Below are 27,331 nucleotides of genomic sequence, written 5' to 3' on the forward strand. Positions count from 1 at the left end.
ATTTGGCCCAAAACTCATTATAACTGATTGAATCGATTTTTTACCAGTTCACACTTGATGGTCCAATAATAGTTTAAAATGGTTCTCGATAAAAAACGGTTTAATTACTATTTTCGAACTAGTGTCAGCTGATTTAAACAACATTGCTTTCAACAATATCTTCCATTTTGTTTTTTCTTTTATTCAATTAGACGAAGTTGAAAATATAAAATATATGGCCTTGATTTGAAAGATCTCCATAATGCTTGAGTTAGAAATAAAAAAGCCATGTTAATACTAGAGTCTGAAATTAGTACTATCTCTGCAGCAAAGAATAAAGTCGTCGGAAGTGGTGTCCTCAACCCAACCATTGTTTTGGGTTTATTAGGTTGTAAGTTTTTCTCATGTTTGATTGATGAGAAAATTATTACTGTTGACAAGAAAAAATAAATATAAATTTTTAAATTTTTAGAAATTTAACATAAAAATGTTTTATAATATTTTGAATTAAAATAAAAATAAAAAATTTTATAAACATTGAGCGTTAAATTTGTTAATTTTTTAAAATTTAGAATAAAATTAATAGAATGTGAAAATATTAGAGAGCTAAATTTGTTATTAGGCTAATAAAAAAAACTCACGTTAAGCTTTCATTATTAAGTTAATTGCAAAATTTATTACAATATTTTATTTCAAAAATTAAGTAATTAAATAGAAAAAATTAATAATTGAGTAATTAAAATAAAACGAACTAAATAATTGAGTGATTAATCTTGTACTTTACCTAATATTTATTACTTTTTTTTAGGTAAATCAGATTGGGTTTTTTATATAAAGGAAAATAAGAACATGACAAACACCAAGTCCAACAGTAGCCAAACACAAAACAGCCAACGACCCAAATATGGGCCCAAAACCTATCCAAAACTAATAACAGAAAAGAAAAATAAAGAAATACTAAATAGTGTGCACCACCGTTTCGTCGCCCAATCAAAAAACTTCTAGATGCTTATCCTAACAACAATCAATCACTCTCCATTTCCAGACGGTTCCATTCTCAGAAAAAGCCTCTATCCTCCCCAAAAGTACACAGAATACAACTTTCCTCCCAAAAGACTTCCAAAACAGTTCGCCCTTCTTTAATCTGGTTCCCTCGTCTTCTCCGCAACAAAATGACTTCTTGCAAAGGACTGAACACTCCCCACTAGGTAAAACTCTTCACTCCTTTTCAAAGATTCTATTGCAAAAGTATGGGCTAGTCCATTAGTCGATCTAGGAACATGTTTGAAAGTGATTGCCTGGAAACATCCTTTTAGCTGATGAATATTCTAAATGTAAGCCCCTATATGTGATTTATCTTGATATTGGGATTGATATTTTTGAATAATGGTTAATTCTTCTCCATTGACTGCTACCTCCGACCACCCGTTCTCTAACCCCAATCACACAGCTCGATGACTAACGATGGCTTCAGCAGCGAAAGTTGAGGGAACCCCCTCGTGGTTCTCTGACTTTAAAACCAGTACTTCCCTCTCAGCATCTCCCGCAACAATACATGAGGCCGACCTATCCCTCTGTCTGTTATAAGCTCCGTCGAAATTAATTTTGATGATAGTTCCCATGGGTTTCTTCCATTCTACTGCCTCAGACTCATTTAATTCAGAAATGTAACTGACAACCAACCTGGCTATAGCTTTCTCAGGTACAATCTTTCTTTCATGGACTCTGGTATTTCTATCACGCCAAATTACCCAAAGTGCACAACAAAGAAGACACCGTTGAGGAGTACAGCTCACCCCAAAAGCTCGAGTAAGCCATTGATCGAACGCCAGATCCAAATTATTTGAGAATATGCAAAAGTATAAACTCTGACCAAACCTCCACTGAAACAACACTCATTCGAAAGAGGTGATCAATATTTTCTTCTGCCCATCCACAACGAGGACAACAAGCTGTATTAATCAATTTTTTTGTATTTCATATTAGCCAGAATAGGTAGATAGTTCCAAGAGCACCTCTAAATTGTAATTTTAATTTCCCCAGTAAGGTTAAGGCCCCATAGCTTTTTTTAGAAATCACTAGTTTCGAATTGTAAAACAAAAGCATTAGGTTCCATAGGATTCCCCGGCTTCCCCACCCCACGCAAGCATATCCTCTTGGGCCTTAGTCGCCAATGGGGTATAAAGAATTCTTTGGGCGTCCACCGACAAGAAGGTATTAAGTATCTGTCCCCTTTTCCATGTTCTTTGATTTGCATCAATTAAATCTGACACCTTCAAATTATGCATACTATGAATATCGAAAAGTAACCTATAATTAACACTCCCTGGTATTCAGGCATCATCGGTAATAGATATCTTCTCCCCCCAAACCCACCCTCCAACAGTTTCCCATATTTAAAACACCTCTCGTAACCCATAAACTTTTCCAAGTGTAAGGTCTAGCAACCCATTTTCAGTGAATCCATTTTTAGTGAAATAAAAAATGGTTTTTGGACCACAAATCTAAAAATATTTATTTTATTATTATTTTAATGTCTACGGAATATTAGTACGGTTGAAATTTTATCGTTTGCATGTTTAATTTGGTAAAAAGGACTAAATAGTAAAAAGTGCAAAACTTGAGTTTTATAAGTTAAAGATACCAAATGATTATGAAATTAAATGATTAAGGGATTTAAATGGTAATTATACCATTTTTATATTGAGTTTACATTTATGGAATCTAAATAGGTGTTTTGAAAGGTTAATAATAAGGTTAAATAAGTAATTAAATAAATATATCATAATTAAAGTAAGAAAAAGGTTGTATCATCTTAAACCTTGGTTTGATTCGCTGGAAGTGAAGAAGAAAAAAAACATTTTAGGGCCTTGAAGCATTTGGTTTAATCTCTATCTTGCATGTAAGTGATTTTTGTCTCTTTTTTAATGATTTTTATGCTTTTTAAGTCATTGTAGTTTAATCTAGTTAGCTCAAGGATTAATTTGAAAAAAATTTAAAAGGTTAGGGTTTCTCTATGAATGTATACATGAGGTTTTTGATGTCTTATGAAAGAAAATGAATCCTAGTTGATTAATAAATAATTTTTATAAAGTGATTTTTGTTGAAAATGTCAATTAGAAATTTATTTATAAAATGTGTAAAATACAAGGTGAAATTGTGAAATAATGAATTGTATGAGTTGCCATGAGTGTATATGGAATTTGGCTAGCTTTGTATGAGGATGAAATTGCATGAATTGAAATTTACGGGCTTAAGGACTAAATTGTAAGGGAATTAAAATAATAGGGGCAAAAGCATAAGTTTGAAAAGTATAATTTTTGGATTGAATTGAGTAGAATGAATATTGAATGGATTGAATTTGATTATTTAAATCAAGTTAAGCCTCGTATGGACTTAGTCGAGGGAAAGATAAAGTGTCAGACTAATCGGTTTTATTTCATCGTTTTTGTGATTGAGGTAAGTTCATAAGTTTAAATAACTTTAATGTATTTGATTTAAATGCTATTATGTTATTTACCATATTATATTTTGACGAAAAATCCAACGATGTTACGACGAATATCGGGCCTCGTTTGAACCTTAGGAATATATAGGATATACAAATGACATGTCATTAGGGTTATTATGTTTCAGGTGCTCATTCTGAACGTCTTATTAATAGTTGAGTTTTGGCATTTGTTGCAAATACTCATCAACTTGTGTTAACGGCATCATGTAGCTACATTCCGATCGTTAGCTTGTGTAAGCAGGCTCATTTATGGCTCATATGAGCGATTATGTAAAAGAAAATGAAAGGAACGATTTTGACCATGTATTAGCACATTTTGTGTGAGCTTCCCGTGTATCCAATATTATTCTAAGTGGTTCAATGGGCATGTAAAGGGACGAACCGATAAAGATTCCGAATGATTTACACTATGAAATTATAGAAATGTATGAAGTATTGATAATCAAAGTATGTATAGCCATTTTATGAAAAGTATGAATTAATATGTATTATGATTATGAGATTTATCTTACCATGTGATGAATTTGACTAAGTTATGTGATTAAGCATTAATTTGTATTGTTGGTGATGCTTAGGATTGTGTCAAGCTTGTGTTGTATTGATTCATGTCGATGTTTAGGATTATGCATTGAAATGGTAAGTATTGTTCATGATTTACGAACTTACTAAGTATTATAAGCTTACGTCGTTTTCATTCTTATGTTTTATAGATTATCGGAAGACTGATCAGTTTGGAAGTTCGTCGAAAACCTATCACACTATCCAACAACTATATCGGTAGCTTTTGATGTTTTGAGTCATGGTTATAATGACATGTATAGGTGAATTATGTTTAATGAGATGGTCATTATATTTGGCTTGTAAATGTGGTATTATGGTTGATAAACTTTTGGCCTTTTAATACGTTGATGGTTGTGTTGAAATGGTCAAGTGAATTTATGTTTTGAATGACCAATTTGGTATATTGAGTTGTGATTTGACAAATGGTCAATTGTGCTATGTCTTGGTATGAAAATAGGTAGTTGTGTGTGGTTGATTTATGCCCAAATATGTTTATGTTTTGGTTGATTTGATGATTTGCGATTGAGGTGCCTTTAGCATGTTGGTTGTATGGATAAATGGTGTAATGATTTAGTCATTGTTGTACATGTTTAAGGTATGTTTTCAAGGTTTGAATGTATGTGTAATTGGTTTATAGGATCATGCTTGATTAGGGTGAAGGAAATGGCTTGAAATTGGCCTATTTCTTGTTCAAACGGCCAAAGACATAGGCGTGTGTCTCAACCATGTGTGACACACAACCATGCAACATGGCAATGTGTCCCTTGTAGGTTTTAAAAGGTTACAAGTCAGGCAGTTACACGGCTTAACACATAACCTGACACACGGGCATGTGAGCCAATTTCGAAAGTTACATGGCTTGGCACATGGGTGTGTGGCTTGGTCGTGTGACCCAAGTCAGGGAGTTACACGAGTACAAACATGAGTTGGGACACGGCCGTGTGACCCCTGCAGTGTAAAATTTTCTATCTTTTTTTATAAAATTCTAAATATTTCTGATTTAGTCCCGAATTGTTTTTAAAGTGTTTCTAAGGCCTCTAGGGCTCGAATAAGGGACAATAATCATGTGTTTGAATTATTTATGCTATGATTTATGAAGGGTTTTAAAATTTGATGATTTCAAGTTAAGTTCTTATGATAATGCTCCGTAACCTTATTCTGGTGACGAATATGGGTTAGGAGTGTTACAGAAGGATTATTACCTAATTGAACATTAAGAAAATTAAAATTTGATAAATACTTTGCTTTGAGAACTCGAGCAAGCAACGAATCTGGGTTTGATAAAAGCCTCTTACATTATTTGGCCAATAGAGCAGTGTTAAATTTATCCATATCATGAAACCCATGCCCCAATTTCTTTTAATTGACACATGTTACTTCAAGCGCACCATTGTATTCCCCTCCTTTCCTTTCTTTTTTGCCACCAATATCTTACCAAAATACTCTCAATCTCCCTACAAAAAGACTTTGGTAATAAGAAGCATGGCATTGCATACGTAGGGATAGCCTGAAGCACAGATTTAATAAAGATCTCCTCACCTCCTTGTGACAACATTCTAGTACTCCAACTTTCTATACGTGATTTGATCCTACCCTTTATATTCTAGAAAGATGCATTTTCCTTCTCCCCACCATGTTAGGTAAACCTAGATATTTCTTAAGATTGTTAGAAAATTGCATTCCTAAAATTCCCGAGACATTTTTCTTTTCCCCCTCGCTTGTATTTGAGCTAAAAAAGACTATAGACTTGCTAAAATTCACACACTAACCAAAACACCTTTCATATTCGTTTAAAATCTCCTTCAACTCCTCTGAAATTTGTCTTGCCAAAAAGAATACTGTCATCCACAAAGAGTAAATGTGAAATTTCTAGACCATGTCTACTAGCCTTTGCCTCTCGCAACAAACCTTCATTGCCAGTTGCATTAAAGCCGATAAACCCTCATTACAAATAAGGAAAAAAAAGGACTAAGGGGATACCTAGTAGGCTTAAACATCCTTCCCCTACAACCATTAACAATTACCAAGTAGGAATCGAAGAAATACATCTAATTATAAGCTTCACCAAATCCTCAATAAATCCCATTCAACTCTATCATAGGACTCATATCAAGTTTTAAAGCTATATAACTTTTTTTACCCATTCACTTTTATCTAAAATCGTGCAATAATTCATAAGATAACAACACATTATCTGAACTTAACCGTCTAGGCACAAATGCACTCTGGGCACTATCAACACATCTCCCTATAACACCTTGAAGTCGATTCGCCACAGTTTTTACCATAATTTTATAAAGGATAAAACACAAATTGATAGGTTTGAAATTTGCTAAGTTCGTAGGTTTTGGAACTTTTAGAATAAGCAAAAAATTAGTGGTATTAGCGGGAATAGGTACCTTACCTTCATTTAAAATGCCCAAGCAGTACGCTAAAACGTCATTCCCTACTATAGCCAGTACCGTTGAAAGAACAAAGTCGAAAATCCATCAAACCCTGATTTTTAGTGGGTCCCATTTCTTTCAAAGCCACATAAACCTCTTCCTCCAAATGCCTAGGCAAAAGAAAACGATTATCATCAAGGGAAATAGTAACAGCAATTCCCAATAATAAATGCGTTAAGTTTCCTCCTCCACCCGATGTAAACAAATGCTGAAAGAAATTAGTAGTTATTTCCCCTATTTCTTTCTTACTACTTGCCTCTGTTCCATCCATATGTTCCAACTTATTGACCAAATTCATCTTCCTACGAGCCGAAGCATACCTATGAAAGAAAGTTGTGTTCTTATTGCCTAAACGTAACCAGCTGACACGAGCTTTTTGTTCCCAAAAACCTCCTCCTTGTCAATCTTTAAATTGAGTTGAACCTTAATGTCAATAAGCTCGGCCATGTGATCACCAGTGCGTTTCGACCCAACAAATCTTCCAATTTTTTATTCAACTCATTTTTCAACCCATTCCTGCTTCTCTTTACCAATTTCAGCCAGACCATCAAACCATGTCCCAACCGTTCCAACTTTTCAAAAATAGAGTCAGTGGAAGTTTCCCAAATTCCATTGATCTCCCATTTTAAAGATTCCCCCATCGTCTTCTAAGCCTCAAAGCTGAATCTCGCCACCCTCCTCTTTCCTTTTTTCTGGATCATTTCTAATAAGAAATGGGCAATGGTCTAAAAAGGAATACGGTAAATGCTTAATACAAGTATTTGGGAACATTTTCAACCAACCTTCATTTGCAACCTCCTATCCAAATTCTCCCTTATGTTTGTTTTAGGAAGATTACCCCCTTTCCCACGGCAACCACACCCCAGAATATCTAATGTCCATTAGGTTACACTCTTCAAGTACATTCTGAAAAGCTTCCATTCTGCTTTTTTCCCTGAGCACCCCACATTCCTTCTCAAAAGAGTATAAAATCTCATTAAAATCCCCACCCACCAACCATGAGAAATTCTGATAATGCCCAAGCCATCTTAATAAACTCCAAGTACTATTTATTTTATTGGAAAAAAGGGCTCCATAAAACTCAATAAATCTCCAAGATCTATCCTCGTTTTTCTCACTAACTAAAACATCAATATGGTGCTTTAAGAAACTACGAAGGCTGACTAGATTATCTGTTTTCCATGCCAAACTTTACCCCTATGTGAACCCTTAGCCTTATCGTTAATCCTATACGTAAAACCACATCTTTTTCTTACCTTCTCCATATATTGACCATCAATTTTAGTCTCTTTTAAGAAAACCAATCAGGGATTAAATAACTTTAGTGTATGCTGAGGTCTTCTAATAGTCCATGGACTTCCCAATCCACGGACATTCCAGTACAATGTTTTCATTGCTCCCGATTGACAAGCATACTGGTCGCCGTCGATTCAAAATAAGAATGAGTAGACTCATACCCCAAAGAAACCAACCTTGAATCGCTTAAAACTATACCATTAGTGGCCTTACCCTCATATTTTATCTTTTTATTTAAATTCCCAACAAACTCGCTTGAAGTCATCTTGTCAGATTCAGATGGGCCCATTTTCTGTTTACCTGCGTCAATTACGCCATTATACTTGTCGGACATTAAACCCTGTGTAAGTCTTTTCCAATTAGACTTCTTTAGAATTTGGGGCTTACCCTCAAGTGGATTAGCAAGACCAGCTAGAGATTCTCCTTTATCCACATCTGCTTAATCTATTATCTCAAAACTTCCTATAAATCATCAACTTTTTCAGCATTTTCTATAATCAAAGGGTCCACATCAATTCCTAAAACCCCTTGATTTTGCCGAAATTTCTTTAGATTCCCCATCTGATTGGAACTTTATCGCCTCCATTCAATCCACTTCTTGTAGACCCTCTAGTGGATTTTATTTAGATGAATCTATGACCTCCTTCCTTTCCACGGCTTCACTGACCAATTTCAGTCCTGCCGATATAATAGCATTGTTTTATAGATTTTTTATGAGAAACCAAATTTCAAACATTTTTTTCTATCATTGGCGATTCAAATTTTAACGTAATCGAATAAGGCAACTCATCCTCCCCTTTCTCTCGATCACCATGAGGAATCCCTTCACATTTCTTCACTCCATGACCCATTTTACCACATCCAAAACAAAAAGTTAGAAGATTTTCATACTTAAAAGCAAGCCAAATCCTCGCTTGAATATCTATCGAAAGAAAGATAACCCCGAATGTTGGATAGTTCCAAGGCATCGTTGCAACTATCCAAACTCGTAGCTGACAATACTCTCATTTTTCTTTTGATCTAATCACACCCCTGAATGTCAATCCTACGGCATGCACTAGATCCTTTTTGTCGCATTCTGGCAGACAAGGTCCAAATTTTAGCCAATAAGAGGATAACACCAAATGAATTAGATTCCTTTCAACTAAACTCACCAAATGCTCAAAAATAATAAGTTATCGTCTAAATAACCATGGCCTCCCCTCCAATATCATCTCCAAATCATCCTCACTATCAAATGTAATAAAAAATAAGTTCTACCCTACCTCTTGTATCTCAAACTTCCTTTTGGTCTTCCATATACTCTTCAATTGGGCACGAAAACTATCAGGGTTATACGATTTCCTCGTCCAATCAGTGTAAATAATGTCAAACTCCCACTCAAAATAATGTTTGAACTTCTCATCGTTAACTGAACAAGCTCTTAGTCTAAGAGGAGACCTCGTCCCTCTCCATGCTATTAACAAAAAATTAGTCACCACACTCTTTCAACCCAACCACAACACTCACTATTTCTCTGGGATACTCAGAGAGAGCACTCTCGACTTTATATTTATTACTTCATAAAAGGAGCGAGTTTCTTATATAAAAAAATGGTAAACTACAACTAATGTTACTTAACCATAAGTAAATTAAGATTTTGGTAACTAAACTTCAAAAAGTTACAAAATGGTTAATAAACTATTTAAAAGTTTGCATTTAAGTAACTAGACTATTAAAATCGTTACAATATTGCATTCTCTATTAGCACAACCTACACTAATTGAAGGCTCTCATTCCCTTTCTAATTTACAGTTCCAATTTTTTCATTAAACAACTTTGAATGTCACGAACTTACGAACCAAAATTGAAACAATTTTCTTCTCTGATCTTTAATAGTGATTGTTAGATCAATTTGGATCTAAGGTATGTTTTTCTACTTATCGATGGGTATTGATCCACGTATTGATCATTGAACCACCGCTTAGAACTCACTAACCAAACTTTAAAAAAAACTTAAAAGCCTAGTAACTTAAATAAGAACTTTCGAATACTACAATAGCTATTTTATAAATTTTTTTAAATTAAGTGATTAAAACTTAAAATTACTAATATTTTAATGATCTTGCATATATTTTATCCAAATAAAAAAGTGAAAGTGAAAGAGAAAAGAAAAAAAAATTACATATTCCATCTCATGGTTTTATGAAGATGAAAATGTGAAAATATAATTCCCACTTCTTTCTCATTTTTTATTTTGTCATTTTTATTCCATTATTGCAAATCCAAAAATGAAATAAACCCAGTCATGCAAAGATAGCAAAACTCTGAATGTCCATTATTTTCAGGGGTCCACAAAACAATGATTCTTTTTTTTTTTAATTTTGAGAATTCCATTTAGAGACTTTAACATCAGTTGAATTTGTTTTGGTTAGTTAAATCAATTTGCAGCTGAATTTCAATATCTATCATTAAATGAATATACACTCTTAATTCTCAACTCTCTAAGAAAACATTAATTACAAAATTATAACTAAAATCAAATTCCATAAATACCTAGAAATTTTGCTTCATCAACAATTTTAACTAGTATGAAGTATCTATCATATTCATCAAAGGTGGGGCAATGTTTGTCGATAGTGGAAATGTAGGTTGGGCTGCTCTTGTAAGGAATGACTTGGGTCAATTTGTTCGCAGTATTTCTAGCTTTATGGCAAACAATTTTAATCCTTATATGGTTGAACTTATGACAGCTTGGGAGGATCTTTCATGGCTTAAATCTTGGCATGTGGGTGTTATTATTTTGAAAATCAATGATTAATGATTCTAGATAGAGGTGAGTAATCGATTGACTTATTTCAGAAAACTTAGAAATCGACCAATTTGACTTTCATTTTTTTGAAAATCGAAATCGATTTGAAGTCCTTCCTAAACCCATGGAATCGAACTAATATTTTTTGGTTGGTTTAGTTTCCAAAACGACCAAACTGAATTTCCAAAAAATAAATTTCAATGTTTCAGGGTTTTCACATTGCCATTTAAGTAAATTTTCTCACCAAATTTTCTCAAAAATAAATTGTTATTACCCATTATTATAAAGCTTATATCCTATTTTTATTTGTTGGATATATACTACTGCAAAACAAAACCATTAGCGCTCACAAGAAACCAAATTGAGTGCAAATAAGTAGTAATCACTGTGTCCTAGACAAACCACTGGCTTAGAAGCAAATTCAGCATAATCAGTGTAATCGTGTAGTGGACGTTGCCCCCCAAGGTTAACACAATACTTTAATATTCGTACACCCGAATAAAGAAGGTGGAACAAAATTGACATTGCTTTTCTCTAAAGGAATGGAAACCGAAAAACAAAAGTAGTTGATCAGAAATCTAATTAGAAAATAAATTGGAAGAAACAGGTGAAACCACACTAAGTTCAATTCCTAGGAAATATTGGAGGGGTTCATAGATGGTCTTGCTTAAAACCCAATCTTTTAGACAAAATTTCTCTCTTATGAAATTTTGCAGAACCCTAGAATTCAAAGAAAAGAAAGATGAGTGAAGTTGTTTTTCTCTATTTTCTTCTTGTTGTGTTCTGTCTAAAATAAGGAGAATTACCTCCTATTTATACAGTTTCCTAAAGGGATAAGTAGTAAAATACGTAGGGAAAAGATGTAAAACTAGCAAAAATAATTTCCTAAAACTCTGCAATAGTTAAATAAAAATATTTTTTTATTGACCTTTTTTTGCAATAGATTTTCAGAATCTAAAAAAATTACTTTCTGAAAAATAATACAAAATTTTTACCCAAAAATAAACTCTTGTTGTATGTTTCATAGACACGTGTTAACATGGACATGGATTGGGCGGTAGCGTCAACAGACGTGCGTTAGGCCTTTAGCCTATGCCTCTCTATATAAACCCACTTAGAAGTTTATGCCTAACCAATGTGAGATTGCTCTTTTTTTTTGAATTACCAACATTCCCTCACTAATGCAAAAGAATCAGGAAAATTTTGTAAACATAAGAAAAAGGTAAAACACGAGAAGAGTCATAGCAAAATTAGCCGCTTAAGCACTAGTATCTTGTGGATTGGAGCTAGTACATGGTGAAATGAGTGTTTTTTCTCTATAACAAGTGAACGAACATGAACTTTTTAATATAAGGGTTAACTTATGACACACACTAATCTCAGAACTAATTGATGTTTCATGATAGATCAACAAGTTTTAGCCAATACACCTCGGGATGTCGGTAAGTGCTTTAGATAGATTGCCAAACGTCTTTCATAAAAGGTTGTTATAGTTCGTGACACTTATGTAGATGATTTCATCAAGTCTATCTTAATATAGACACCCGAATCAAGACTATGAAATCGTTAAGAGCATTTATTAAGTTTAGCCTCTCAAATTTAAATTTGGTGAATTCATCAAGTTTGTCTCAATAGGACCACCCAAATCCAAGGATATGAATTCATTAATATTGATAACTCAGCCTTATGCATGTACATTGTTTACTAAAAGGATAGGTAGAATGTACACTATGATTCTTTCCACAGTTTCATTTAACCACATTAAACTTAAAGAACTAAGTTGGGAATCCACCATGAATTCCTCAACCATTGGACTTAAGACCCATCCCCCTCGATGAATTAAGAACCATTTTCTACTTTACCCTTTGATTAGTGGATCAATTAGGTTCCTTTCACACCTTACGTGCTTTAAAGCAAGTACTCCATTTTCTGATGAAGCAATCTTTACGACTATATCCCTAAGCCACTCAACCTTTTCTCCGACTCAACCAAGAGTTATAAACTCATATTCCATCTTGGAGCAAGCAATACACGTCTGTTTAATAAACTTTCAAGAAATAACTACTCCACCCAAAGTGAAGACATATCCACTTGTAAAGTTAACTTTATTAGTTACCCAGTTTGTATCATAGCATCCCTCTAGGATTGCAGGGTATCCGAAAAATTCTAATTTCCAAGTTATTGTACTTTAATTTCACTCAAGACCATTTGGGGAAAGCTCAACCTTGATAACTAAATTATGGACCATGACACTCCCCCACTTTCTATGTCGATGCCCTCAATGACATGAAGCCACAGTTTTAGTAACCTTGTTGCACCGAGTTGGTATTTTGGTTTCAAGTCCATCTTAGGCCTTCAAGGCATAAGGTTATGATCCATTCAACACATATTGAATATAGACTCGAACTTGGTCTCATTTCAATCGTTGGTGTAGCTTTGTCTATGCCTATCCTTCACTGAACTTTTAGACTAAATTCCACAACACATAACCATTAAGTTACAACCTTGAGGAACCCTTAATGATATGACCCTTTTTCGACTGAATATTACTATCTCTTTGATACTCAAAAGACATCCCTTTAGATGTGGCACTAGCCACACTTTTGTGACATCCCGTTGGATGCATCCCTTTGGACATGATTTATGCCAACCATCACTTGTGGCACCAAAAGTACTTAACATGGAAAATTTAAACACATTAACCATTCCCAACTAAAGCCCTCTTAACCCTTCCGAGGACGGTGCCATTGGGTGTGACCATTATGATCAACCGAAACACATGCGACACCATTGAAGTAGGTTGATCTCAAAGTCAATTTTGGCTTTTAATGCTCATTCAGGTTAAGTCTGGAACGCCACTCCCTTTTCGCACAATCTCATAGGTTACTTGAACAAGACATTCCGCACTAGTTCTCTTGTTCAAGCTCTCAGACTTGATAATCCTCCAGTCTACTTTGGTTAGAAAGTCAGTTATGCTTGGACTAGTTCCACAAATCTCATGTATTATTAGCTTATCACAGATAAGGGTATCGTAAGCCCTATCCCAGACACAAGGATCTAGTAAATAGCTCATGGTTTTCCGACCAACTCAAACTCAAGGGTCCTCTGACCAATTTAAACTCAAGAGACCTCCGACCAGCTAAAATAGGAGGATAATACGCATCAGCGTACTCGAACTCACGTCATCCTATATTGCCAACAAGGCCCATACCAATCGAGCTAAGATACCTTCAAACTGATTGCCTCAATAGGACATTACACTTGCTTTAACGATTCTTAAGTATACTCTAGCTCATTACCTGTAGGTGGATTCATTGGTTCCAACAACGGGAAGTAGAAATGAGTCTTATTTTTAAATAGTAATATTCTTTGCTTCTAAATTGTTGGAGATATACTACTGCAAAACAAAACTACTAGCACTGATGGCAAACTAAATAGAGTGTAAATAAAGTAGCAATCATTGTGTCGTGAAAGAACCACTTCCTTATAAGCAAATTCACCCTGATCGAGTAATTGGGTTAGTGGACGTTGCCCCCTAAGGTTAACATAATACTTAAATATTTGTACACACGATTAAAGAAGGTGCAACACAATTAACATTGCTTTTCTCGAAAGGAATAAAAATAAAAAAACAAAATAGTTGATCAGAAAATAAGCTGGAAGAAATCGATGAAATCACACTAGGGTTTAATTCTCAGAAGGATGAGAGAAGTTTTTCTCTCTATTTTCCTCTTGTTGTGTTCTGTCTAAAATAAGGAGAATGACTTCTTATTTAGATAGTTTCCTGAAGGGTAAATTAGTAAAATACATAGGAAAAAAAGGTAAAACTAGCAAAAAATAATTTTCCAAAACTCTACAATAGTCAAATAAAAATATTTTTATTGACCAGATTTTTTTGCAACAGATTTTTGGAATCCAAAAAATTTATTTTCTGACAAATAATACGAAAGTTTTACCCAAAAATAAACACGCGTGGTACATTTCGTAGACACTTGTTAACATGGACACGGATCGAGTGGCGATGATGACAAGTGTGCGTTAGGCCTTTAGCTCTAATTACTCGATGAGGGAAAGAGACAAGTCTATATATAAACCCTCTTAGAAGCTTATGCTTAACCAATGTGGATTGCCCTTTTCATTAGAATTACCAATATTCCCCCACTAATAGAAAAGAATCAGGAAAAAATTGTAAACATGAGAAAAAAGTAAAACAAAATAAGAGCAATAGCAAAATTGGCCACTTGAGCACTAGTATCTTGTGGATTTGAACTAGTACATAACAAAATCAATGATTTTTCTCTTTAACAAGTGAATAAATATTGAACTTGTTAAAATAACGGTTAACCTATGACACTCGAATAATCTTAGAATTAATTGATGTTCCGCGATAAATCAACAAGTTTTAGCCAATACACCTCGGGATGTTGGTAAGTGCTCTAGAAAGATTGTCCAATGTCTTTCATAGAATGTGGTTAGTTATTTACAATTATGTAGGTAATTTCATCAAGTCTATCTCAATATGGACCACCCAAATCAAGACTATGAAATCATTAACAACATTTATTAAGTTCATCCTCTCAAATTTAAATTTGGCTAATTCATCAAGTCTGTCTTAATAGGACAACCCAAACTTTGGGATATGAACTCATTAAGAGTAATAAACTCAACCTCACATGTCACTGAATTCATCATGTCTGACTTCCAAGTTATTGTACTTTAATTTAACTTAAGATCATTTGGTGAAAGCTCAACCTTGATAACTAAATTATGGACCATGACACTCCCCCACATACTATGTCGATGCCCTCAAGTCTATCTTGGGCCTTCAAGGTCTAAGGTTATGATCCATTAAACACGCATCAAATATGGACTCGAACTTGGTCTCATCTCAATCGTTGGTGTAGCTTTGTCTATGCCCATTCCTCCACCGAACACTCAGACTTAATTCCAAAACAAATAATCATCAAGTTACAATCTTGAGGAACCTTTAATGGTATGACCCTTTTTCAACTAACTATTATCATTTCTTTGATAATCAAAAGGCATCACTCTAGATGTGGCATCAGCTGCACTCTTGTAGCATCCCGTTGGATGTGTTGCTCTGGATGTGGTTTATGCCAACCGTCACTTGCAGCATCGAAAGATCTCAAACTGGGAAATTTTAGACACATTAACCATTCCCAACTTAGGCTCTTTTAGCCTTTCTAAGGTCTGTGCCATTGGGTGTGGCCTTTTTGGCCAACCAAAACACAGGCGGCACCATTGAACTCGGTCGAACTCAAACTCAATTTTAGACTTTAATGCTCATTCACGTAAAGTCTGGAACGCTGCTCCCTTCTTCGCACAATCTCATTGGTTGCCTGAACAAGACATCCTGCACTATTTCTCTTATTCAAGCTCTCGGTCTTGATAATTCTCTAGTCTACTTTGGTTAGAAGTTCTGTGATGCTTGGACTAGCTCTACAAATCTCTTATATTAGTAGCTTATCAAGGATAAGGGTATCGTAAGCCCTATCCCAAACACAAGGATCCAGTGAACTACTCATGGTTCTCCGACCAACTCAAAATCAAGGGTCTTCTGACAAACTTAAACTCAAGAGACCTTCGGCTAACTTAAATAGGAGGATAATACACATCAGTACACTTGAACCCATATCCTCCTGTATTGGTAACAATACCCATGCCGATCGAGCTAAGACTCAATCGACTCAATCTTGCTAGGCTTTTCAAGCCCATTTTGATTACAATGGCCCACAGGCCAACACAGACGGATCTTGCAACTGCTCAAACGCTACTTAGGCATACTCTTACACTACTCAGGTGCCCTCAAACCTATTGCCTCAATAGGACACTACACTTGCTCCAACAATCCTCAAGTGTACTTTAGCATGCTGTTCCAACAGTTAGAAATAGAAACGAGTTTCATTTTTAAACAGTAGTATACTTTTCTTCTAAATTGTTGGAGATATACTACTGCAAAATAAAACTGTTAGCACTGATAGAAAATTGAACTGGGTGTAAATAAAGTAACAATCACTGTGTCATGGAAGAACCTCTTCCTTAGAAGCAAATTCGCCCTGATCGATGCAATCAGGTAGTGGACATTGCCCTCAAGGTTAACACAATACTTCAATATTCATACACTCGATTAAAAAATGTGGAACATAATTGACATTGCTCTTCTCGAAAGGAATGAAAATTGAAAAACAAAAGTAGTTGATCGAAAATATGATCGGAAAATAAACTAGGAGAAACTAATGAAACCACACTAGATTTAATTTCTAAGAAACATTAGAGGGGTCATAGACAGTATTGCTTAAAACCCAATCTCCTAGACAGAATTTCCTTCTCGTGTAATTCTGTAAAACACTAGAATTTAAAGAATAGAAGGATGAGAGAAGTTGTTTTTCTCTTTGTTTTCCTCTTGTTGTGTTCTGTCTAAAAAAAGAGAATGCCCTCCTATTTATATAGTTTCCTAAAGGGTAAACTAGTAAAATATGTAGGGCAAAAAGGTTAAACTGGCAAAAACAATTTCCTAAAACTCTGCAACAGTCAAGTAAATATTTTTATTGACTATTTTTTTCTGCAACAGATTTTTGGAATCTAAAAACTTTATTTTCTGAAAAATAATACAAAATTTTTACGCAAAAATAAACACGTACGGTTTGTGTCGTAGACACGTGTTAACAAGAACATTAATTGGACAGTGGCAGCGACAGGTGCGTGTTAGGCCTTTAGCTCTAATTACTCAATAAAGGAAAGAGGCAAGTCTATATATAAACCCTCTTAGAAGCTTATGCCTAACCAATTTGGGGTTGCCCTTTTCTTTTGAATTACCAACATTCCCCCACTAATGCAAAAAAATCAGGAAAATTTTGCAAACATGAGAAAAAGGTAAAACTTGAAAAGAGCAATAGTAAAACTAGCTGCTTGAGCATTAGTATCTTGTGGATTGGAAATGGTACATAGTGAAATGAGTATTTTTTTTAATAAGTGAACGAATCTTGAACTTGTTAAGATAAGGGTTAACCCATGGCACACGACTAATCTTAGAACTAATTGATGTTCCACAATAGATCAACAAGTTTTAGCCAATACACCTCGGGATGTCGGTAAGTGCTTTAGATAGATTGCCAAATGTCTTTCATAAAAGGTTGTTATAGTTCGTGACACTTATGTAGATGATTTCATCAAGTCTATCTCAATATAGACCACCCGAACCAAGACTATGAAATCGTTAAGAGCATTTCTTAAGTTTAGCCTCTCAAATTTAAATTTGGCGAATTCATCAAGTTTGTCTCAATAAGACCATCCAAACTTTGGGATATGAACTCATTAAGAGTAATAAACTCAAACTCACATCTCAGTGAATTATGCATGTACATCGTTCGTTATAAGGATAGGTAGAATGTACACTATGATTCTTTTTGCGGTTTCGTTTAACCATATTAAACTTAAAGAACTAAGTTAGGTATCCACCATGAATTTCTCAACCATTGAGATTAATACCCATCCTCTTTGGCAAATAAAAAATCATTTTCCTACTTAACCCTTTGGTTAGTAGATCAGCTAGGTTCCTTTCAGACCTCATGTATTTCAAATCAAGTACTCCATTCTTATATGAAAAAATCTCTGCGAGTAGATTCTTAAGCTACTCAGCCTCTTTCCCGACTCAACCAAGAGTTATAAACTTAGGTTCCATCGTAGAGCAAGCAATGCACGTCTGTTTAATAGACTTCCAAGAAATAGTTGCTTCACCCAAAGTGAAGACATATCCACTTGTAAAGCTAACTTTAGCAGTTAACCAGTTTGCATCACAGCATTCCTCTAGGATTGTAGGGTATCCGAAAAATTCTGACTTTCCAAGTTATTATACTTTAATTTCACTCAAGACCGTTTGGGGAAAGTTTAACCTGATAACTAAATTGCAGACCATGACACTCCCCTACTTACTATGTCAATGCCCTCAGTGACATGAAGCTTATAGGTGCCTTCATTGGTCTAGCAATAGGAAACAGAAATGATTCTCATGTTTAAATAGTAGTATACTTTGCTTCTAAAAAATTGCAAATATAGTACTACAAAATAAAATCGTTAGTGCTGATAGAAAACCAAACTAAATGTAAATAAAGTAGCAGTCATTATGCCGTGGAAGAGTCTATGTGACAGCCCAAAATTGACCCTAGTCGGGAAGTGGTTTCGGGACCGTTAAACCGAGTCACCGAAATGTTTGAATGTGATATTTATTGTCTAGAATATGTAACTATGAATGTGTGAAAATTTCAAGCTTCGATTTAGTCGATTGCATGTGAATTAAGTCAATAGGACTTATGTGAGAAAATTTTAAAATGTGATAGGTCAATGCGTAAGGACCTATTAGTGCATGTGGGAAAAAAGGGGGGACTTGCATGTCAAATTCCCCCTCCTAATAAGTAGTGGCCGGCCATGCTATGGGTGGAAACATGTTGGGAACATGTTGGCCTAGTGAGGTATGTAGGATAAAATATAATAAGAAGTATGGGGAAATAAAGAAATGGAAAAAGGAAAGGATGTGTGTAATTGTTTCTTCCCCTCCCCATTGCCGTGAAAGTAAGAAGGAAAAACAAAAAAAAAAGTGTCCATCTTCCTTCATTTCCCCTTGGCCGAATGTTCTAAGGAAGAAAGAAAAGCAAGTTGTGTTTTTTTTTGGTTCTTCTTGGCCGGATTGAAAGAAAGAATTGGGGCGAAAACATTCGGTCACTTGAAGCTTGAGAAGGGGGGATGGGTGAAGAAAACTAAGTGTTCATCTTTGTTTCTTCTAAGCCGAATGTGAAGGAAGAATAGGGGAGAAACACCACTCGGTCATCCTAGGCTTAAACTAAGGTAAAAAGTTTATGTTAAAATTTGATTTTGGGAATGAATAAAGCTTTCGGCCATAGTAGTCAATAAAGAATATGGCTGTTGTTTCATATTAATTTGGACGAATCATGGTGGATGGGCGTTTGAGCCAAACAAATGATCATATGTATGCATTAGATGCTAAGTAGAAAGAATCGGCTATCATGTTGGATGCTATTGCCGAATATGAACTTGGTTATATTTGAGTAATGTATGTGTTTTGAGTTGACGGCATGAAAAGAAGGCTTAAAATGTGTTATAAACAAATTATATGTTAAACTAAGGTTTGCTAAATTACCATTTTTCCTTGCCGAATATGTGCTTAATTAAAGAAGAGTTTGTGTTGAATGTTTAAATAATTTAGATAATTATTAATCTAAGTCTAAGCTAGGTAAAGTAAATGATTGTGGCTTAATTGTTTTAGGGCAAGTGGCTATTATGGTGAAATGCAAATTCGGTCATGGAATTTAATGTATTTCTTATTGAATTTTGATAAATTTTGTTATAAGAAATATTAAGGATGAAATTGAGTTGGCTTTTTAAATGGCATTAATTTTTGGTATTAAGTTGAATTGGAAAGTTGATAAATGTGTAAATATGACTTAGGGCTTATATAAGCATTCGGCATTAGCTAAGGAGTGAGAATTTGATAGTTGATGTATATGTAAATGGGTAGTGTTAATTGAATGTGATTTATTTGGTGATAATCGTAGTGGTTAAACTAGTTAAATTATTGATTTAGCTCAAGGAGTTAAAGGAGGTGAATCGAGCAAAGGCAAAGAAAAGGTCATCGAGTAGCCGAGTTGGAACCGTCTTACCCAACACGAGGTAAGTCGTTAAGCATGTAGTTGGTATTATTTCAAATGGTCATAATGTTTATGTATTGATGCTGAATGGAATGAATAAATATACATATATATATGCATGTACGTATGTGATGATGAAATTGTTGAATGAAAAGAAAAGAGGTAAGATGTACTGAGTTGTTGATCTCGGCACTAAACGTGCGGGTATAACCATTTATGACCATGAGATTGGCGCTAAGTGCGCGGGATTAAATTGTACAGCACTAAGTGTGCGATTTGATTACGTAGCACTAAGTGCTACCTGATGTTATGCACACAACTGATGATGCCGAAAGGGCCGAGTTCTGGCTTGATAACACCATTCGGGTGTTCGATGAATTGTCATGCACACCTGACGAATGTCTAAAATGTGCTGTATCTCTGTTGCGAGACTCAGCCTACTATTGGTGGAGGACCTTGATTTCCATAGTCCCGAACGAGCGAGTAACTTGGGACTTCTTTCAAACGGAATTCCGAAAGAAATTTATTAGCCAACGGTTCATTGATCAGAAGCGTAAGGAGTTCTTGGAACTCAAGCAAGGCCGTATGACTGTATCTGAATACGAACATGAATTCGTAAGACTCAGTAGGTATGCCCGGGAGTGTGTAGCTGATGAGGTTGCTATGTGCAAAAGGTTCGAGGAGGGATTGAATGAAGATTTAAAGCTACTAATGGGTATTTTGGAAATAAAAGAATTCGTAACACTAGTCGAACGAGCCTGCAAGGCAGAAGAACTTGGAAAGGAGAAGAGGAAGGCTGAATTTGAAGCTAGAGATTATCGTAAAAGATCGACGGGTAAAGCTCCGTTCTCAGCTGTAAAGAAGTTCAGGGAGGACATTAATAAGTCGAGGGCGACTGCGGGAATTTCCATCAGGGCAAGACCATCGATGGGCTCCCGAGCTACTTCGGTAGCTAGTGTGGGCAATAATCGTCACGAGAAACCTGAATGTCCCCAATGTGGAAGACGACACCTAGGTGAATGTTGGGGCAAGTCTACTAGCAGGGCCTGTTACGGATGCGGTTCGAAGGACCACTTCATTAGAGATTGCACGGAGCTGGATGAGAAGAATAAGATTCAAGGTGCAAGACCTAGTGGAGTGACATCTAGAGGTAGACCACCGAGAATTTTAGGAGGTAGGGGTGGTAGTCAGAGGGGGGCCTCTGATACGGCCGATCGAGCCGAGAACCGTACTCCTGCTAGAGCATATGCCATTCGCGCACGAGAGGAGGCATCCTCCCCCGACGTCATCACTGGTACCTTCACTCTCTTTGATACTAATGTGATTGCATTGATTGACCCTGGTTCTACTCATTCATATGTATGCGAAACCTTAGCAACCAGTAAGACTCTACCTGTTGAGTCTACTGAGCTCGTAATTCGAGTATCAAACCCTTTGGGTCAATGCGTACTTGTTGATAAAGTGTGTAAGAGATGCCCTCTAATAATCCGAGAATCCTGTTTTCCGGCCGATTTGATGCTTTTGCCGTTCGACGAGTTTGATGTTATTCTTGGTTTGGATTGGTTAACCGCGCATGATGCGGTTGTGAATTGCAAAAGCAAGACTATCGATTTGAGGTGCGCAAATAACGAAATAATCCGAGTTGAGTCTGCGGACTTAAGGGGGTTGCCAGCTGTAATATCAGCAATGTTGGCCCAGAAATATGTAAGGAAAGGGTGCGAAGCATACCTCGCGTATGTACTTGATGACAAGGAGTTAGAAAAGAAACCCGAATCGGTGCCGGTGGTTTGTGAATACCCGGATGTTTTTCCTGAAGAGTTACCGGGTTTGCCATCTGTTTGGGAGGTAGAGTTTGGTATTGAGCTTGTACCTGGAACTACGCCAATTTCGATCGCTCCGTATCGTATGGCACTAACCGAGTTAAAAGAGTTGAAAGCTCAGTTGCAAGAATTGACGGATAGAGGTTTCGCTCGACCGAGTTTCTCACCTTGGGGTGCACCAGTATTGTTCGTGAAAAAGAAGGACGGAACCATGAGGTTGTGCATTGACTATCGTCAACTGAATAAAGTGACGATAAAGAATAAGTATCCGTTACCGCGTATTGATGATCTGTTCGATCAATTAAAGGGAGCATCGGTGTTTTCAAAGATAGATTTGAGATCGGGTTATTATCAGTTGCGGATTCGAGATTCGGACGTACCCAAAACTGCTTTCAGAACGAGGTACGGTCACTACGAGTTCTTAGTGATGCCGTTCGGGCTCACTAATGCCCCTGCGGTGTTTATGGATTTGATGAATCGGATCTTCAGGCCGTATTTGGATCGGTTCATAGTTGTGTTTATTGATGACATCTTGGTCTATTCAAGAGATGAGACCGAACATGCTGAGCATCTGAGGTAAGTGTTGCAAATTTTGCGGGATAAGCAGTTATATGCTAAGTTCAGTAAGTGTGAGTTCTGGTTAAGAGAGGTTAGCTTCTTGGGTCATGTGGTATCCGCATCGGGTATTCGAGTTGACCCGAGCAAAATTTCAGCCATACTTAACTGGAAGCCTCCGAGAAATGTTACCGAAGTCCGGAGCTTTCTAGGGCTCGCCGGTTATTACCGACGATTCGTCAAAGGTTTCTCGATGATAGCCACACCAATGACGAAGCTACTTCAAAAGGATGTTAAGTTCGAATGGACGGAGAAATGTCAGAAAAGCTTCGATCAACTGAAAACTCATTTGACTGAAGCTCCAATTTTGGTGCAACCCGAATCGGGTAAAGAGTTTGTCATTTATAGTGACGCATCCCTACTTGGGTTGGGTTGCGTATTGATGCAAGAAGGTCGAGTTGTGGCCTATGCGTCAAGACAATTGAAGCCACACGAGAGAAATTATCCAACCCATGATCTCGAACTAGCCGCCATTGTGTTTGCATTGAAAATATGGCGACATTATTTGTTTGGTGAGAAGTGCCATGTGTTTTCGGATCACAAAAGTCTCAAATATTTGATGACTCAACGAGACTTGAATCTGCGACAAAGACGTTGGCTTGAGTTGTTGACAGATTACGAGCTTGTCATTGATTACCACCCGGGAAAGGCTAATGTGGTTGCGGACGCCTTAAGCCGGAAATCACTGTTTGCTTTGCGAGCGATGAATGTACACTTGTCTGTTCTACCTGACAATGTGTTAGTAGCTGAATTAAAAGCCAAACCATTATTGACTCATCAAATTCTTGAAGCTCAGGAAGTCGATGATGAATTGGTTGCAAAACGAGCTGAGTGTGTTCCGAACAAGGAATCGGAGTTTCAGATTGATGATGATGGTTGTTTAAGGTTTAGAAGTCGTTTGTGTGTTCCAAGGAATTCGAAACTCATTCCGATGATTCTGAACGAAGCCCATTGTAGCCGAATGTCAATTCACCCCGAGAGCACGAAAATGTACAACGACTTGAAACGTCGGTTTTGGTGGCATGGTATGAAACGAGACATCTCCGACTTTGTTTCGAGATGTTTAATATGTCAACAAGTGAAAGCGGAACATCAAGTGCCTTCAGGGTTACTTCAGCCGATCATGATACCCGAGTGGAAATGGGACCGAGTCACAATGGACTTTGTGTCCGGACTGCCATTGTCCGCAAGTAAGAAGGATGCGATTTGGGTTGTTGTTGATAGGCTGACTAAGTCGGCTCACTTTATCCCCGTGCGTACGGATTTTTCATTGGATAAACTAGCCGAATTGTATGTTTCTCAGATTGTGAGATTACATGGAGTACCTATTTCTATCGTGTCGGATAGAGATCCGAGATTCACCTCGCGATTTTGGAAGAAATTGCAAGAAGCTTTGGGTACCAAGCTGCATTTTAGCACCGCTTTTCATCCCCAAACCGATGGTCAATCCGAGCGGATAATTCAGATACTCGAGGATATGCTGAGATGCTGCATCCTTGAGTTTAGTGGTTCATGGGAACGGTATGTACCTTTGATTGAATTCGCTTACAACAATAGTTTTCAATCAAGTATTAAGATGGCACCTTACGAGGCTTTGTACAGTCGTAAATGCCGTACACCATTGTTTTGGACCGAGCTCGGTGAAAGTAAAATTTTCGGAGTTGATTTGATTAAAGATGCCGAACAGAAAGTAAAGGTAATCCGTGAAAGTCTGAAAGCAGCCACAGATCGTCAGAAATCGTATGCGGATTTGAAACGAAAAGACATTGAATATCAGGCGGGAGATAAAGTGTTTCTTAAAGTTTCGCCTTGGAAAAAGGTACTCAGATTTGGCCGAAAGGGCAAGTTGAGTCCGAGATTCACTGGGCCATACGAAATATCCGAACGAGTCGGTACAGTTGCGTATCGATTGATTTTACCCCATGAACTTGAAAAGATTCACGATGTCTTTCATGTTTCAATGCTTCGACGTTATAGATCCGATCCGTCACATGTGATTAATCCCTCAGAAGTTGAAATTCAATCTGACTTGAGCTATGAAGAAGAACCGATTTGTATCCTAGCTCGTGAAGTGAAAGAGTTGCGAAATAAAAGGGTTCCGTTGGTTAAGGTGTTGTGGCTCAAACACGGGATCGAGGAAGCAACCTGGGAACCCGAGAGCTCGATGAAAGAACGATATCCAAACCTATTTACCGGTAAGATTTTCGAGGACGAAAATTTCTTAAGTGGGGGAGAGTTGTGACAGCCCAAAATTGACCCTAGTCGGGAAGTGGTTTCGGGACCGTTAAACCGAGTCACCGAAATGTTTGAATGTGATATTTATTGTCTAGAATATGTAACTATGAATGTGTGAAAATTTCAAGCTTCGATTTAGTCGATTGCATGTGAATTAAGTCAATAGGACTTATGTGAGAAAATTTTAAAATGTGATAGGTCAATGCGTAAGGACCTATTAGTGCATGTGGGAAAAAAGGGGGGACTTGCATGTCAAATTCCCCCTCCTAATAAGTAGTGGCCGGCCATGCTATGGGTGGAAACATGTTGGGAACATGTTGGCCTAGTGAGGTATGTAGGATAAAATATAATAAGAAGTATGGGGAAATAAAGAAATGGAAAAAGGAAATGATGTGTGTAATTGTTTCTTCCCCTCCCCATTGCCGTGAAAGTAAGAAGGAAAAACAAAAAAAAAAGTGTCCATCTTCCTTCATTTCCCCTTGGCCGAATGTTCTAAGGAAGAAAGAAAAGCAAGTTGTGTTTTTTTTTGGTTCTTCTTGGCCGGATTGAAAGAAAGAATTGGGGCGAAAACATTCGGTCACTTGAAGCTTGAGAAGGGGGGGATGGGTGAAGAAAACTAAGTGTTCATCTTTGTTTCTTCTAAGCCGAATGTGAAGGAAGAATAGGGGAGAAACACCACTCGGTCATCCTAGGCTTAAACTAAGGTAAAAAGTTTATGTTAAAATTTGATTTTGGGAATGAATAAAGCTTTCGGCCATAGTAGTCAATAAAGAATATGGCTGTTGTTTCATATTAATTTGGACGAATCATGGTGGATGGGCGTTTGAGCCAAACAAATGATCATATGTATGCATTAGATGCTAAGTAGAAAGAATCGGCTATCATGTTGGATGCTATTGCCGAATATGAACTTGGTTATATTTGAGTAATGTATGTGTTTTGAGTTGACGGCATGAAAAGAAGGCTTAAAATGTGTTATAAACAAATTATATGTTAAACTAAGGTTTGCTAAATTACCATTTTTCCTTGCCGAATATGTGCTTAATTAAAGAAGAGTTTGTGTTGAATGTTTAAATAATTTAGATAATTATTAATCTAAGTCTAAGCTAGGTAAAGTAAATGATTGTGGCTTAATTGTTTTAGGGCAAGTGGCTATTATGGTGAAATGCAAATTCGGTCATGGAATTTAATGTATTTCTTATTGAATTTTGATAAATTTTGTTATAAGAAATATTAAGGATGAAATTGAGTTGGCTTTTTAAATGGCATTAATTTTTGGTATTAAGTTGAATTGGAAAGTTGATAAATGTGTAAATATGACTTAGGGCTTATATAAGCATTCGGCATTAGCTAAGGAGTGAGAATTTGATAGTTGATGTATATGTAAATGGGTAGTGTTAATTGAATGTGATTTATTTGGTGATAATCGTAGTGGTTAAACTAGTTAAATTATTGATTTAGCTCAAGGAGTTAAAGGAGGTGAATCGAGCAAAGGCAAAGAAAAGGTCATCGAGTAGCCGAGTTGAAACCGTCTTACCCAACACGAGGTAAGTCGTTAAGCATGTAGTTGGTATTATTTCAAATGGTCATAATGTTTATGTATTGATGCTGAATGGAATGAATAAATATACATATATATATATGCATGTACGTATGTGATGATGAAATTGTTGAATGAAAAGAAAAGAGGTAAGATGTACTGAGTTGTTGATCTCGGCACTAAACGTGCGGGTATAACCATTTATGACCATGAGATTGGCGCTAAGTGCGCGGGATTAAATTGTACAGCACTAAGTGTGCGATTTGACTATGTTGCACTAAGTGTGCGAAACGAATATGATGCACTAAGTGTGCGAATTGACCATGCGGCACTAAGTGTGCGAGTTTGACTATGTAGCACTAAGTGTGCGATTTGATTACGTAGCACTAAGTGTGCGAGTTGATTATATAGCACTGAGTGTGCAGACTCAATATGCATTCGTGAATCATTATGGACACTATGTGTGCGACACCGTTGAGTCGATCGCGGACAGCGGATCGGGTAAGTGTCCTGAGTACATGGCTAATAGGTGCTATGCTTATACTTGGTGTTGAGCCCGGTAAGTTTGAACCTATGTGACAAATATACTTGAAGTCACGTACATAAAATTTATCGTAGGATGGGTGAAAGGCCGTTTAGTCGTTTGATTGTAACGAAAATAAATTGATTTATGAAAATGCTTCAATGTCCTATTGATGAGTATATGGAATGTGAATGCATGAATTGATATGAAATTGAATCGATAGGTGGGAGGAACTATGGTATGGTTCGGTATGGATGGAGTAAATTGTCTCGTTCCATTTTGTTTCCTCTTGTGATAATGTTATTGATGGATGGTAGTACATTGCTTATGACT

General features: G+C 36.4%; 1 long non-coding RNA gene across 1 annotated transcript; it reads left to right on the forward strand.

The window, feature by feature from the left end:
- The first annotated feature begins 799 nt into the window (after window positions 1-799).
- Window positions 800-4,445, forward strand: LOC107951180 (uncharacterized). The gene is made up of 3 exons (XR_001698354.2): window positions 800-1,187; window positions 1,673-2,193; window positions 4,201-4,445. It is a non-coding gene; the product is annotated as an uncharacterized lncRNA (long non-coding RNA).
- Window positions 4,446-27,331: the final 22,886 nt, after the last annotated feature.

This window comes from Gossypium hirsutum, chromosome A02 (assembly GCF_007990345.1).
Source record: "Gossypium hirsutum isolate 1008001.06 chromosome A02, Gossypium_hirsutum_v2.1, whole genome shotgun sequence".
Lineage (NCBI taxonomy): Eukaryota > Viridiplantae > Streptophyta > Magnoliopsida > Malvales > Malvaceae > Gossypium > Gossypium hirsutum.